This window comes from Aquila chrysaetos (assembly GCF_900496995.4).
Source record: "Aquila chrysaetos chrysaetos chromosome W unlocalized genomic scaffold, bAquChr1.4 W_unloc_1, whole genome shotgun sequence".
NCBI lineage: Eukaryota > Metazoa > Chordata > Aves > Accipitriformes > Accipitridae > Aquila > Aquila chrysaetos.
In genome coordinates, this window is record NW_024470321.1 from 5,660,410 (window position 1) to 5,677,605 (window position 17,196).

General features: G+C 41.7%; 1 pseudogene; it reads right to left on the reverse strand.

Moving 5' to 3' along the window:
• Nucleotides 1–17,196, reverse strand: part of LOC121232905 — a 99,057-nt pseudogene that overhangs the window by 55,174 nt on the left and 26,687 nt on the right.

Sequence of the window (17,196 nt, forward strand, 5' to 3'; positions counted from 1 at the left end):
TGCCAGTGCTGGGCTGGATGTTCAAAGGGAAGGTCTCCTCTACACATCATGCAACTGATGCCACGTGGAGTAAGTGGGCTGCACTGATCACACAACGGGCTCACATAGGAAACCCCAGTCGCCCAGGAATTGTGGAAGTGATCATGGACTGGCCAGAAGGCAAAAATTTTGGAATGTCGCCAGAGGAGGAGGTGACACGGGCTGAAGAGGCCCCGCTGTATAATAAACTGCCAGAAAATGAGAGGCAATATGCCCTGTTCACTGATGGGTCCTGTCGCATTGTGGGAAAACATCGGAGGTGGAAGGCTGCTGTATGGAGTCCTATACGACAAGTCACAGAAACTGCTGAAGGAGAAGGTGAATCGAGTCAGTTTGCAGAGGTGAAAGCCATCCAGCTAGCGTTAGACATTGCTGAAAGAGAGAAGTGGCCAGTGCTCTATCTCTATACCGACTCATGGATGGTGGCAAATGCCCTATGGGGGTGGCTACAGCAATGGAAGAAGAGCAATTGGCAGCGCAGAGGTAAACTCATCTGGGCTGCCGCACTGTGGCGAGATATTGCTGTTCGGATAGAGAAGCTAGTGGTAAAAGTACGCCACGTAGATGCTCATGTACCCAAGAGTCGGGCCACTGAAGAACATCAAAACAACCAGCAGGCAGATCAGGCCGCCAAGATTGAAGTGTCTCAGGTGGACCTGGACTGGCAACGTAGGGGTGAGCTATTTATGGCTCAGTGGGCCCATGATACCTCGGGCCATCAGGGAAGAGATGCAACATATAGATGGGCTCGCGATCGAGGGGTGGACTTAACCATGGACACTATCGCACAGGTTATCCATGAATGTGAAACATGTTCTGCAATTAAGCAAGCCAAGCGACTGAAACCCCTGTCGTATGGAGGGCGATGGCTGAAATATAAACAGTGGGAGGCCTGGCAGATTGACTATATCACACTCCCACGAACCCGCCAAGGCAAGTGCCATGTGCTTACAATGGTGGAAGCAACCACTGGATGGCTGGAAACATATCCTGTGTCCCACGCCACTGCCCAGAACACTATCCTGGGCCTTGAAGAGAAAGTCTTATGGCAACACGGTACCCCAGAAAGAATCGAGTCAGACAACGGGACTCACTTCCGAAACAACCTCATAGACACCTGGGCCAAAGAACATGGCATTGAGTGGGTATATCACATCCCTTATCACGCACCAGCCTCCGGAAAAATCGAACGATACAATGGACTGCTGAAAACTACATTGAGAGCAATGGGGGGTGGAACTTTCAAACATTGGGATACACATTTAACAAAAGCCACCTGGTTAGTTAATACTAGAGGATCCGCCAATCGGGCGGGCCCCGCCCAACCAAGACTTCCACATACTGTAGAAGGGGATAAAGTTCCTGTAGTGCACATGAGGAGTATGTTAGGAAAGACAGTCTGGGTTAGTCCTCCCTCACGCAGAGACAAACCCATCCAAGGGGTGGTTTTTGCTCAGGGACCTGGGTACACCTGGTGGGTGATGCAGAAGGATGGGGAAGTTCGATGTGTACCTCAGGGAGATTTGATTTTGGGAGAGAATAGCCAGTGAACTAGGCTGTATGATATTTAACTGCTAAATAACCTGCCAATGTATGTCATTGTATCTATAGTGTCTATATGCCATATCAAGGGTATTACTGTAAGAATTACCCAAATGACTGAAGAATGGACTTTGAAACTGAGCCAAGAACAACAGTGATAGAACTTGAACTGGCGCCCAGCAATTTCCTCAAGATCAACATCTTCGACCTGCAGACCAAGGGTGTGGGTTGCATCAAATGTACCAGCCAGAAGTTCCAGAGACAGCATACAACAACCCAACACCTCACACCATCTCTCTTATCCTGTAGAAGTGTTACAACAGATGGAGCCTCAAAGTCATGGACTAAATAAAATTGATGGACACATTGGAGGGATAACCCATTGACTAAGGGAATACTATTTGTATGTGTGTGTGTGTGTGGGGGGTCCATATACATATATATATATATATATAAGACAAGGAAAGTGGTAGTGGTTGATTGGAAAATGTAAGATCTGGGCATGATGTAAATGGTATAGAATAAGGGGTGGATAATGTCCTGGGTTCAGCTGGGATAGAGTTAATTTTTACAGGAACCTGGGAGGTGGGGGGGCATAGCCGGGGCAGCTGACCTGAACTAGCCAAGGAGCTATTCCATACCATGTGACATCATGCTCAGTATATAAATGGGGAGTGGGCCGGGGGGAGGGCTCTCCTGCTCTCGTCTTTCGGTGGGGGAAGTGGCGGAGTGTCGGGTCCCGGGTGGTGAGCAGTTGCACTGTGCATCACTCTTTTCTGTATACTCTTTCATTAGTACCGTTGTTGTTGTAACTTTTTTTGCGTTGTCCCAGTAAACTGCCCTTATCCCAACCCTCGAGGTTCCAGTTTTTTTCTTTTCTCTCCTCTGTCTCCCCCCTATCCCACCGGAGGGGGGCGGGAGGAGTGAGCGAGCGGCTGCGTGGTCCTTTGTTACCGGCTGGGTTGAAACCACGACACAGGGTTTTCAGTGATTGCCCGCCCTCTCTATGACTTGCCCCGAAAGAATAGGAAATGGGGTTGGACTTTGCAACATACGGAAGCCCTTAACACTCTGAAAGATGAGCTTAAGGCTTATCAGAGACTGGGCCCATTGCACCAGCGAGATCCATTAAGGGTGGAATGGGGATTCACTGAACATGCCTCATACTCTGGCGTGTTTCAAAAGGGGCCACAGGGACCAGCTAGACCGTTATTATTCTCTTCCACTTCATTTAAAGAGACTGAGCAACGATATTCAGATTGGGAAAAGGGGGTCCTTTCCCTCACTAGAGCAGTTAAAGAGGCTGAAAAGCTGCGTACCTCACAGGATGTTATAGTACAGGGTCCTTTCCCTCTCTTAAATTCAATCCTCAGTGGGTCACCTCCCGAGGGAGTAGCCCAAAAGGCCACAGTTAGGAAATGGTATGCATACCTAGAAGGGATAAGCCAATTGCTCCCACTAAAGGAGGGTCCGACTAAGGTTTTCAAACTACAGCAACCTGTGAACCCCTATCCGACCTTGTTGGGTCGACCTTATAAACCTTCTCTGATTGAGGAGGCACCCGAATTTGTGGCAGGCTCAGATGTGCAGGGAGTGTGGTTCACTGATGCATCTGCCCATCGAGTGAGATCAAAATGGCACTATAAAGCAGTGGCATTGGAAATTGGTACTGGGAAGACAGTCGAGGAAGAGGGTGAAGGTAGTGCACAAGTAGGAGAACTACGGGCTTTATTACTGGCCGTAGAGAATGGTGCTACCATCATCTATACTGACTCTTACACAACCTTTAAGGGTGCTACAGCGTGGATTTGTCAGTGGGAATCTAGTAAGTGGGAAGTAGGTCGTGTGAAAGTGTGGAGGACAGAGGACTGGCAATGTCTCCTGGCAATAGGGAGATCCCAACCTTTAAAGGTGGGATGGGTGAAGGGACATGCTAGGCATGGAACCCCAGCTGCGAAATGGAATCAGCAGGTGGACCACCTGGCCCAAATCAGGATGGTCACCAGTGAGAAGGAAGATTGGGATAGACTAGCTGAATGGTTGCATATCAAGCGAGGCCACTCAGGGAAAGCAGGTGTCTATTACGAATGCCTATCTCAGGGTTGGCCAGTGTCTATGAAAACCTGTGAAGCAATTCTCACAGCTTGCCCGCAATGCCGAATAAGGCTTAAGGCTAATCACCCAAACCAAGCTCTGGCCCAGCATATCAGACAAGGCAAGGCTCTTTGGAGCACGTGGCAGGTGGATTACATTGGTCCTCTGAAACCATCCCATGGGAGGAAATATATTTTGGTAGGAGTGGAGGTAGTATCAGGATTGTCTATGGCAACGGCTGTTGGCACAGCTGCTGGAGACCAGACAGTCCAGGCTTTGGGAGAATGGTTTGGTATTCTACCTATTCCTGAATGTATTCAAAGTGATAATGGGTCGCATTTCACAGCCACAGTGGTACAAGACTGGGCGGGAGGGGAAGGCATCAAATGGGTGTTTCACACCCCATATTACCCCCAAGCTAATGGTATAGTTGAGGGAACCAATGGCTTGATCAAAAAACATGCTGATGTCTCACGCCATAACTGGGACACACGTTTACCACAGGCAGTTTTTACTGTTAATAACCGATGGGGAAATTATGGTAGTCCAAAAATTCAAGCATTTGGTCCTACAGGACCATTAAGGGGCAAGGACTCTATACCAGACGACCAGAGACACCAGTTCCCACTGGAGACATATGTGGGCCAACCTGTCATGGTGAAACTGCCCTCCATTGGTATTGTTCCTATGACCTTAGCAAAACCCAGAGGCCTGTATGCCTGGGAAGCCTTAGACGGGAGCGGAAAGACTCACCGCATCAGTGCCCGGTGGATAATCCTAGACTTCTAACCCTGTGACCCGGTTTTAAGACCAAGGCCTAGTTTGTGCTTTTTTACAGGACCATGAAGAAACGAGTCATTCCAGTGCTTCTACCAGTAGTGATGATGGTGGCAGGCGTGGATGGTGAAGATCTGGATGATAATGTCGTGGCAAAAATGATGGACATCAATATATCGTGAGCCCTTGAGCTCACATGGGAGCAATGTAACAATTATAGTTGGAGTTTCAGATTGTATGGGGGAGGAGGTTATACTCATGTTGTTTATAGTTGGTCACCAGATGCGACTATACCCTCCAACTAGCCCATGAGATCACAGGGTGGAGTTGGAACAGTACTACATCATGCCCTGAAATTCCATGGGGGCGACTGCATATGGTACCCAAGGGAACACCAATAGAGCATTCTAGAACTGAGTTTACAACTATCAACCTTAGCCAATGTTACATCTGACAGTTTGGGACTCTTGAACACAGTTACAACATACTGGTAAAATGACTACCAAAATCGGGCTGTATTGGATTTGATGCTACTGAAAGAGAAGGGTGTATGTGGATTTTTGTACCTGTCGATGGACAACTGCTGTGTTCACTCCAAATGTGTCAGTGTAGCTTCAAGATCAAATCAACAAAAGAAAGTGATGAGACTCAGAGGCAATTGCTTCTGCACCAGGGTCTAACTGGCTGTGAAAGGTTTTGTTACGTTCAGATTTTCTTTGATGGGGTGGATGACCAGCCTTCTCTAATCTTTAATAATGCTTGTAGTTATGATTATTGTTATCTGTATTGCAATAAGTTGTATCAAACATGTTGTAGTGAAGCCTGTACTAACGGTTAAGTATACTCCCTTAGGACCTGTTCGTGCACTGGATATTCCTGTGTCAGATATTCCACTTTAATTCTAGACCAGAAGGGAATGATGGCCCACAATGAGCATCAAATTCACCAAACTGCGCTCCCTTTTAACTTTGGAGGCAAGAGGTGACTGTACCACCACTCCAAGGAAACCAGTCAAATCATGACTGTGGTCATGGGGTGGATTGTGTGGCAGTACACCCCCCCCCCCCCACCCAACAGGAAACAAAACCTCTCCAGGCAGGGAGGAGAGGAAAAAAAAACCAAACCCTAGAGTCCGCAGGTTGAAATTTGAACAGACCAATCGAGATGCACCAGGTACACTGAAGTGAACTTTTGGCCAATAGGGATTAAAATGACCACAGATCAGATTTGACAAGGGTATAAAGGGGGTCCCGCTGCAGGACATTTTGAGTCAGTCCTCCTCAGAGCAGCGAGTCTGCATTCGGGACTCTCCCCTTGGGTCAGGACACCGCTGGAGGTAATTCCTTGAGGTTGAGAGCCCTCATCTTTTAGGTGAGTGATATGTGCATTTTGTGTCATCATTTTTAAATCTTAAGAATTCTTAAGTCGGCTGTGTAGTACTCATTCCCCTTACATCATTTAGCCTGCGGTTCAGAAATGTTGCCAGAGTTCTAACTAACTTTTTACTGAAGAATAAATCTGACTTTTAACACCTGTTGAATTTGATTGTGTGAGCCTCCGTAACAATGGGACAATTACATAATGATTATGCGGGCAATAGTAACTGATTGGTCTACACAACTGTATTGTAACATATATAAACCCTGCTTTCCTCTGTATCAGGGTCCTCCATGCATTAGGCTGGGGCACCCCTGTGTGCATAGCTAAAATAAGAGAATAAATTCCCTTGGCAATTCTATGGTAAGCATCCTTGTCTCCCTCCTCAGCTGGCGAAGAACTGACTTTTACACCCCTGACGACTCCCTTGAGCCATTTCCCTTGAGCGGTTGTGGCATATACATTTGCTTCTTCAAGCGCAGCTGGAAAAAGCAAAGGCTGCTTACAAAGACTACGCAGATAGATGTTGGTGACCAGCACCAGACTTTGCAGTTGGGGACTATGTTCTGTTATCTGGTGAACATGTTCATTTGGTGCGTTTTTTTTCTAATTTAGACTACTGTTATCTTGGCCTATATAAAATCGTGCCCAGGTTAGTCCAGTCGTGTTTTTTCTGCAGCTTCCACGTGCTCTCAAGATTCACCCTGTTGTTCACATCTCCCTATTAAAACCCATTCACCCAGATCCCTTCTAGCGGCAACCTTGACCTCCGCCTCCAATTACGGTCCAGGGCCAGAGAGAATATCACGTCTGGGCTATTTTGGATTCCAGGATATCCTGGGGTACCCTGCAGTATTTGATTGATTGGGCAGGGTATGGCCCAGAGGACCATTCCTGGGAACTGGGTCAGAGGTGCATACCCCAGCTAAGGTTCAGGCTTTTCGTATCCATTATCCTGCTAAGCCAGGTCCACTGGAGGGTGTGGGGGCACACCCTTGGTGAGGGGGTGGGGATGGTGTCAGGTTTATGGTTGTAGCTGTTCAAAGGAGATGATGTCTACATGTGCCCTTGGTTTGTTATCAGAAGAGCTAATAAAACTGGCTATCAGGCAGAGGTCAGCATCTTTGAGCTATTACTTGCCTAGAGTCTTTGAATCGTGTGTCTTTGTCTCTCATTTTGGGCCTGCCCTGACAATTATAGATTTTTGGCTAACAGAACAGAGCAGAAGTTGTACTGTACAAATTAGAATTATCTGGAACTTTTTTCCTTTCACCCTTGTTCCAAAAGCAGCATTAAATAAGTGGTTTATCTTGCAAAAAGAAAGATTAGTCACTTAATGTTTCTGAAACCACAGATAACCCAATGTGAGAAGACTTAAGTATACAAGAAGTTCACATCTGCAGCTTTAAAACAGCGACTTGAGAAACAGCAAGAGTCATCCCTCACCTTGATTCTGCTGACAGCCTCTTGTGCCTGCATCATTCTCACATTCTTGGAGGGAGTTTTGTCAGAAAGGAGTTGAGTGGAGCCGAGGTAATTGGCAGCAAAAATTATTCCATCAATCAAGTCTTCAGGATCACAAGGTCCAGGAACTCCAAATACAGGGGGGAAAAAAATCACATTAAACCATGGTAAAAAAAAAAAAATATTCTGACTACTTGAGCCTGTACCTAAGAGCTGTAAATGCTCCTCTGAACTACTTCACTTTAGCATGATGGCATGACAAACAGTACTTTTAATCAAGGCATACAAAACACCAAGCATGTCTTCTCAATAACTCTCCAGCAGAAACTAATTGCTAATTCAATTTCTCACAATAGATCATTCTCCTATAAGGCAGGGTTCACTCTAGAGCAAAATAACCTCTTTAGTTTTGTTCTTACATAGAAACAAGAATATTTAAATTGTTCGCTCAGCACTTGGAACAGGTAGTGGAATCTCCTCAAGAGTGCTTTACAATTATGATACACACCCTCCCCCCCCATAATAGAGGAGATCAATATTATCAAAATCACACTCGTTCCCAACAAGGGTATTGTGTTGGGGTGGGGAGGTGTTAAACAAAAAGATTTTGATGGTAAATGTACAGAACAAGGGCTCTTGTGTTTGGAAAAAGCTACCGTCTTAGTCCTGCAAGATACTTAATGACTTCAGCTCTCATCAGCTTCTGTGTAAAGTTAAAAGTCAAAGTAAAAATCACCTCACAAGTCAGTACAGAGAAACATGTATAAAATACAGGTTTTCAGGTGTTTGGGAATTATATCTGCAGAAGACAGGGCTTTTCTCTCTATATGTTAAAATTCTCATGATCTGAGAAAAAGGAAGGTTTATGCAAGAAGCTTCTTGTTTTGCTACAAGTAAGAAAAAAAAAATCTATGTTCAAGGCCAGTGAAAATGTACAGATAATCATCATTTGAGCGAATTTGAGAGAATTGGTAAAATTGTCTATATTTTATCAAGAAGTATAAACTGGTTTTGCTCTCTATTTTGCTAGGAACAAAACCTGATCCTTTTAGAACAGAGTTTTTAGTCAACTCGAGTTAGCCTGAGATTTAAGAGGTGCTAAAGCCTGAAGTTGAACATAACACAAAAATGCCAATTTTCTTCTAATTCACCAAAGATGACATTAACAAGGACTAAGAACTTTACCCCCAAAAGAATATGTCATTATTAAGTTAATAAAAAAATTAGTAGCTAGAACTAAATCTTAATCACACTCATAATACACACACAGATATGAGTAAATACACAAACTTTATCATGAAGCTTTCCCAATTTATGGCTTCTTTATAGATGAAAGTTTATGACTACTGATTTTGAGGTACCTTAAGTGTGCTCAATCTGTTCAGATACTACATAAATGGACACCCCAAAAAAATGAAAGTAATTATGGTCACTAGTCACTTTCAAGAATGAAACCCAAAGGAATGGAATTTATATTGTTATTGCTGCAGGCAAATGATTGGGCCACTGGTTAGGCTGTGGCCCAAGGTTCAGCTAATTGAACAGGATGTGGAAAACTACTGGCCGTGACATGAGAAATTGCTGGACGTGACAGGTAACAGAGTGAGAAGCTGCCAAAAGTTATAGGCAGCGCCATGGGGGATGGCTGGATTGCACTGGTGGTTAAGGGGGAGCTACGTGAGACTTCACAGACACCTGACAGGGAGCATTGGGGGCCTTTGGGGGAGTAGAATCTTGCAAGGTCAGCAGTGCCTGGGTAACTGTAGCATATAAGGCTGAGTGTCTAGAGACTGGTATCAGAAATACCAAATTTGGGTACAGATGTAGCAAAACGGACCAGTGGGGAAAAAGTAGAGGTGGGTTGTTTATTTGGGAGGAGACCAGGGTGGAGAATGGGGGGGATCAAGGTAGATGGGGAGGGGAAGTACAAGCATGGGAAAATGAAGAAAAGAGGGGATAGAAGAGGCTGGTCGCATGTAAGCAGGCTGCTAGTCAGTACGCTTGTTTGACTGAGCCTTGTGCCTGATCACTGCAGTCTGTCCTGTCTTCTTATTAAATCCTTTTTCTAAATTCATTTTTCTGTGTGCTCTCACCCTCTATCCTATGTGAGTGCTGCAAGGTCTAAGTGCCAGCAACTGGAGAAGGGGCCACAAGTCACAGGGCCCATAGGTTTAGGTGCCAGCAACTGGAGGAATCAGGGTGTTTATATTTCCTTAATGAATTTTAATACTCTGTGTGTGTGAGTGTGTAATTTGCTAGCAAACATCAAGCTGGACTAGCTGGCAAGTAGGAGACCTGCATCTGGAAAGACTCAAGGTGTGGGTGAGGGGCCCCAAGTCCAGGCATGGATATTAGAAAGGGAGATACAAGGATGACAAAAAGGATGGCCAAGCAGCAGGAAAAAGGATAATAAAGTATGTAAATCATGCTATCTGTGGTGTTTGTGGCCCCCCATTGGGCAACCCTGTGCTTGATCAGTCACTGCAGTCTAAATCTGGACAATGAACAAAACCTGTTGTTCTGACCATATGATACATGTCAAACCTGATTCCATGATCAGGACAACTGGGGGGGTTAGGGTGCTTTCCCTGGCTATCAGGGGAACACCCAGATGGGATAGAGTAAGCATCCTGATATCACTATGTTGGTGCCTGTTCCAGGCCTGACAGCATCAGCATCTTACCAACCACTTCCAACCAACCACATAGCATCTAGAAGTGCTACATATTGGCATATTATTGCTCAAGCCCTGAAACTATACAGTATTTTAATTGCCGATATTTGTAACTCTATGCATAAAGGCCTTATCACTACTTCCATTACCAAACTCTTTATATCATAGTTCTTGATCAAAATACAAAATCTTAAACATAGGGTGAAAGAGGTACAGATAAGACTGGAAGCATATTCAAAAGCAGAGGGGAACATGTTTTATTTTTATGAGATGTGAACACACTTGCAGAACAACAGTATTGTTCTTCACAAGTCCCCTTCTGTACATTATGTTAGAGTATGAAATTATCTGCTGAATAAAAGTGTAGTGCGGGTGAAAGTTTTTCTCAGACTATCAATTACCTGCATAAAAATAGTGTGTTCAATGTTTTAAGCAACTGCCCACTGGACCAATATCTCAGAGAATGCTAAGAGATTTTTTTTATTTGTTGGGGGGCAGGGTCACACTTTAAGATGGTCCATGACAGAGAGAGGGCTGTCTACCAGAGACAGATCCTTCATTGGTTTGAATTTCCAAACCTCAGCTAGTTTCAAAGCAATCTTATGTAATTTACACCAGTTCATCTGGTCACAGGTTCTAAAATATACAACATATACTTTTAAAGACTAAACCAATGCTAAAATTTACAGTCTAAAGACAGTACACTGTAAAGCAATCAAGGAATTCGAAGACATTCCAAATTAAATGACATCAGCTTTTTTTTTTTCCATTCTATAAAGCGTAAGGGTTATTTAATCAGAGGATAAGTACCTGAAAATCAGTGCAAGTTTCCTCCTACTTGCCCGCCAATTAAATCTCAGTTTTGTGGAGATTTTGACTGTTTTGTCTAACCTCTATTCCTTATCAGACAACAAATTACTCTCTACACACATATTCACATACATTATGAATTCCACGGTGTTTTTTTTTTAATCAGCGATTTAAATGATATCGATAACAACCCAGTAGAAAGGTGGCAGGAGCCATCAATAAAATGTTACAAAATAAGAGAGAGATTTTACTCAACTTCCAAAAAAGCCTACTAGGGTTTAATTAAAGTTCCAGGTTGGACACAGTTTAATCTAAATCAGTTCATCCAACCTTAGCAAGTTTTATGTTCTGCACATAAAAATAAAGTTCTATACATTAAAAACATTGGAGTTCTTCATATGATGAAAAAAAATTAAGTTATGAAATATATCTTACCTTCAACATATGTTGGGAAAGAAGCCAAGCTTTTTCCGGACTGTAATCAAGACAAATAGGATTTCAAACAGAACAAAGTATGCTTAAATACACATTAAAAATTCCTCCATAAAAATGAAATCACAGTAATAGTTATTAGCAAAAGATGGTGAGAGTTTATTGGGAAAATATTTACTTTTAAATTAAAAGTCTGACCAATTATTAGAGGGTTATTATCCCTAAATATGGTATATTCTATTAACACGTTCATCAAGCAGGCAACACACTACATTATTTTGAATTAGCTCTTGGTGTTTGGCAACATGCTTCCTGACTACTAATTAGTGCTGTGCTCTCTTTAACAAACAGAAATATAGGAAAATACATAATCTCTCAAAGACATTTTCCAAATAAATACATATGGAGATATTTAAAATGGACCAATACTATTATTATTCATGACAAAAAGCATTGACCTGCTCTGTTAATTATGAACCAAATTTAATTACTTATTAGGATTGTTCTTGACAGGCTATGTAGCCACCTATAGCTGCTGGAGTAAATGCATTTAATAACAGTCCTACACTGATTATGTTTATGCTGTAACAAGCACAAAAGCACATATAAACGTGCGTGATTTAGACAATGAAAACTGCAAGCAAGGCATTTATTCCTTGTTTGTTTAATCAAGTAAAGAATCAAGTAAAGTCTCACTTTCATGAAAGGTGGACTAATAGAAAAAAAACCAAAATGTCCATCCTACATTTGTAAACACACAGATTAAAATAATGCCTCATTTCCAATTGTAATTTTCTATGAAAGACTCTGTGGTAACAGTATAAACATCTAGAAATTATAACTTCAGGAAGACTCACCATTTTGTTATATTCAACAATATATAGATATGGGAGAATTTACTAAAGACAACTTTGTATAAAAAAACATGGTAATAGGTATACTAAAGCATATGCTGCTATTAAACCTTTTTGAAATAAAAGTTTTGGATAAGCCAAGCATTACAAGATGTTGACAAACCTGAACCTCATTCTACAATACATTAAATTTGGAGTAACTCCTATATATATATATATATATCAAAACAAGATCCATGTATGATCAGGATAAAGTCCAGTGTCTCAGAAGAGGTTCAGTTGTATTTACATATTCACATATATACCAAGTCATTTTCCTTTATGATAGGCAGTTTAACAGGTTCTGTATGCTTGTGACAAATCAATCACTTGGGAAGTGCACACTTACATGACAGGTAAATGACTAATCCAGTGAGTCTTTTCCATTTATTTTTACAAGGATGCGAGGAAATAAGTAATATTTTTCATCCTACTACACTGTCCTCACTGTAAAATAATTGGTGGCAGAAAAACAAAAGGCGCATGAAACAGAAAACAGAGCCTAGAGAACCTTAAAATACTTGGCCTTTCCTCATGAGAGTTGCTGAGTTGTCCAGCAAAACCATGAAAGATCTTGTGGTGGATTTGGCAGTGTTAGGTTTATGGTTGGACTCAATGATCTTAAAAGTCTTTTCCAACCTAAATGATTCTATGATTCTTCTCAGAGACAATAACAGCAGAGAGAAATTTGTGACTAAGTAATGACTGCCTGCTGTCAAAATGGTTAAGGGAAATCAAGTGCTGAGAGAACACAAGCATTTATTTTCAAATCAGGATTGGCTGTTCTTTGGCTATTCAATCTGTTGTGATGACTTTATTTTTACTGCACCACCTATCCCCACTTCAATAATTGCATGCAATTGCTGCTACTGTGATGCTAGCAGAGATTCAATTAGCTGGATTCTGACAGGCCTAGAGAACAAAACAACTGTACACTTCCAAAAAATCAGAGGCAGCTTATCCACATAAGTATCATTTTCAAAGCATACATATAATTTTTTTAAAAGACTCAAGGCCTAACCAAATTTTATGTATATAATTACAGGTTTGACAGATATTCAGTAATCTGACTAGCCAATAAAACTTAATTTCAGGATAAAGCTGTGTAAACTAACATCAAATTAATGTTTTTATTAGAAAGGCTCTACACAGACAATTTTTTTCATTCATTATCCATGTCAAGAAACACTGATAAAACTAAAGCAATAACAAGGTATCAGATAACATTATTGAAAAAGGGAAATAAATTTTTAATTATATATCCATGAGTAATAAAAAAATAGGTCATTAATGTTGAATTACTGGTTTTTTCCATCAACTGAACACTGTAAAATTTACATTTTAAATAAAGGTTTTGTTAAGACCTAAAAGTGTTTCCCAAAAATGATGAGGCTTTGTCATTATTATTTTTGTAAGGGAGGTTCTAAACCATGCAGTGTTGCTTGTTTGTGTGGAAAAAACCCCAGCACCCCACAACACATCTGACTGAAATTACTCTGAAATTTATTACTTTTAACACTGTATGTGATCACATATTGAAAACTAAAATGGGTAGCATCTTGTTTGTTTTTTCCTTTGAGTAAGATTAATGTTATCTAACAACTGTCAGCCTTTAGAATTGTCATAAAGCAACTATATTTGTAAACTTAATAAAGCCAGAGGCTTTAGCAAGCTAAAGAATATTGTAGATGAAATCATAATGACACAATCCAATACTGTTGAAGGCTTTGGTGCAGCATAAATTAAGGACAAAATTCCCATGTCTTCTGAAAGCTTCCATCCCCTTCTAAATGCAAGCATAGATTTAAATTGATATATATACACAGGCTACAAGCTTTTTTTCCCCCTAGATGATAAAGAAGAAGAAAAAAAAAAAGAATGGACTAAGTCTTGTTTAAATTTCAACCAATATTTCTGGTTACAGTAGATTGGTTTATCCATTTGTAGAAGATATCATACTGTTAGCTGATAGCTATGCACAAGTTATCTATCAGCAACTGTGTCTACTTGCTTACAGATCTCTGTTAACAAATCTAACATTGAAGTTTGAAAAAAAAAATTCTCATCTCATCTCAGTGAGATGAGAAGCATTTCTCATCTCATCTCAGTGGAACTACTGCAGTGTGGAAACCTGCCAGGTACAGGCCTTGAAAAAAAAAAAGAAGTGTATAGCTTGCTTTCAAGGAGCCCAGAGTCAGGACTCCTAGATTCTAGTTTCAGTTCTGCCTGTGGATCATTGGCGGGCTATTGAGAAATCACTTACTTGTTCCTATGGGTCAGTTTGCCCATCAGTAAAATAGTAGGCAGAATTAAATTACTACACTGGAAGGGCCTATTCACCTGGCTGAGAAATGTTATTTTCTTTATGGCAAGATATTCTGCAGAGATAAGGAAGAGGGCTAGCTCCTCTTGCCCTGAATACAGAGGTGATGTTGGCAGCTGTTCCTCAATAAATCAATACCCTCTAGCCTGTTAAACAAGTGTTGTTGTGGCCAAACACGGAGTAAGGAATGCCCTCACAAATGGTCTTAGATATAGTACGTTATGCATTCAGTCAGACAGGGAGGCAAGCACAAAGGAAAAATGTCAAATCAGTTTTTTCTTTTTGTTACTGTTTTGGTACAAGAGTGTAGATTAAACATGTACAAAGAGGTAAAGAAAATAGAAAGGCATAAGCAATACAGACAAGACAGTGGCTTTTAAAAAGATTGCACTACCTCTTTATTAGTGGAGGTCTCTGCTGTACTGCAGACATCCTGATGATGTTGCCTACTTGGTTCAGCACCCCAGGGTGAAGAAGAATCAGGAGATAGAGACTAGACATGGTAAGAAAATAAAATTACATCATTTGAGTGACCGATGTAGAAATATCTCCGGTTTGGCAGTGGGAATAAGAAATGAGGAAAACACCAGAACATGACAAACACTTTCTGAAGTGTTATAGCTCTTCCTTTTCATTGCAATGATCATCCACAGTCTATTGGGATGTTGAGACTTATCTAAACAGCTAAATCATCACAGAAAACTTTTTTTCATTGTCAATAATCTATTAAATTAAACATGTTGAAAAATTAATAGCTTCCCTCAGTGGTGGACAGCTGTGGTGGGTTGACCTCAGCCAGCTGCCACACACCCACCCAGCTGCTCTCTCACTCCCCCTCCTCAACAGAACAGGGGGAGAAGATGGAAAAGCTCATAGGTTGCGATAAAGACAGCAAGATCACTTACCAATTACTGTCACGGGCAAAACAGACTTGACTTGAGGAAAATTCATTTAATTTATTGCCAATTAAAATAGATTTGGATGGTGAGAAACAAAGACAAATTAAAACAACACCTTCTCCCCACCCCTTTTTCCCAGGCTCAACTTCACTCCTTCATTCCTGACTCCTCTATTTCCCCACACCCCGAGCAATGCAGGGGGGATGGGGAACAGGGGATTTAGGTCAGTCCATAACAGTTCCTCTCCCCCACTACTTCCTCCTTACACTTTTCCCCTGCTCCAGCATAGGTCCTCTCCACAAGCTGCAGTTCCTGTCAGGAACAATCTGCTCCAGCATGGTTTTTCCACAGGCCTCAGTTCCTTCAGGAAATATCTACCTGCTCTGGCATGGGGTCCTCCATAGACCCCAGTGTGGATATCTGCTCCGGTGTGATCTCTTCCACAGGCTGCAGGGGAATATCTGCTCTGGAGCCTGGAGAACCTCGTCCTTCTCCTTCTTCTCTGACCTTGCTGTTCATACTACTGTTTTTCACTTTTTTCCCCCTCACTCCTCTGCTCATCATCTGGTGTTTTTGTCCTTTCTTAAATGTTTTCACAGAGGCACCACCAACTTCACTGACTGGCTCAGCTTCATCCTGCTGTGGGTCCATCAACAAGCTGGCTGGAACCAGCTGTGTCCAGCACAGGGCAGCCCCATACCTCTTCCCACAGAGACCACCCCTGCAGTCCCCCGCCCACTACCAAAACGTTGACTAAATCTTAATGGAGAAACCATCTTTCAGACTATTTCCTGCACTCATTCACTATCATAAAGAATGTTCTTCTCTGTTCTAACTATAAAACCTCCATCAGGTATCATATACTTGGAAAAGTCATATTAGAAAAATAAAGCGAACAGCACAGAAAACCTGTATCATGAATTTTCTATCTCTATGTGATCCCCCAGCAAATACCTTGGTAAGCTGCTATGAGAAATGCTATCATACTAATAGGAGACTCCTATGGAATGCTGCTAATACTAAAGAGCTATAGCTAGGTATCTAAAGTCAAGAGTAGTAAGTACTTTAGTGCAAGTATGATACAAAAATACAGCATGTAAAAGAGTGTAAAGCTTTGACCCAGCAAGTATGTCAAAACCAGATCTTTAGGAGATGTGGCAGTGCAGATGCCACAAGGTGAACCCTCAGAGGAAGCTTTAGTATTCAGTTATGCACACTGTTTGGATTTTTTTGCCCAGCATCCCTGAAATTCTACAGAGTCTCCTTCAACATAGTAATCTTGGTCATTGCTTTGCCAGATCAGTAGTTTTTCACTAATAGTAAAACAGTCAAATACTCTCCTTCTAGCTTCATAAGCAATTATTACATTCCTTCTCTAAGCCAGCTAGTGTTATAACACTGTAATATGACTATATTTCTGCTTTGAGATAGCAGCAGCAATAACCCAGAAGCAAATTCTTGGCTGCATTCCCACCCCATCTTAAATCTTGAACTATATCAAATATTATGCTATGAAATCTTATTTCTGCTGCTTTTTCTTCACAAAAACACAACAACAAAAAAAAATCCACCCCCCCCTCCTTTTCCTCATTTCTTGAAAAAGCCTATCTTGTATGTTTACTAAAAAGAAATTCCAGAATCACATTCAACTAATAGAGACTACCAAAGAGTTAGAAAGCAATTGTTTATACAGATGCATCCTAGGTAAACAGTAGCCCTTGCTGCTGCTTTTTTTTTCTTTCACAACTGTGGGGCAAAAAAAGACATATAGAAAAGGTGATTTTGTGAAATGGCACCTAGAATATGGGAATATACTTGCACTATGAAAATGATGAATCATCTATCACCCATAAGATCCCTGGCACTCTCACA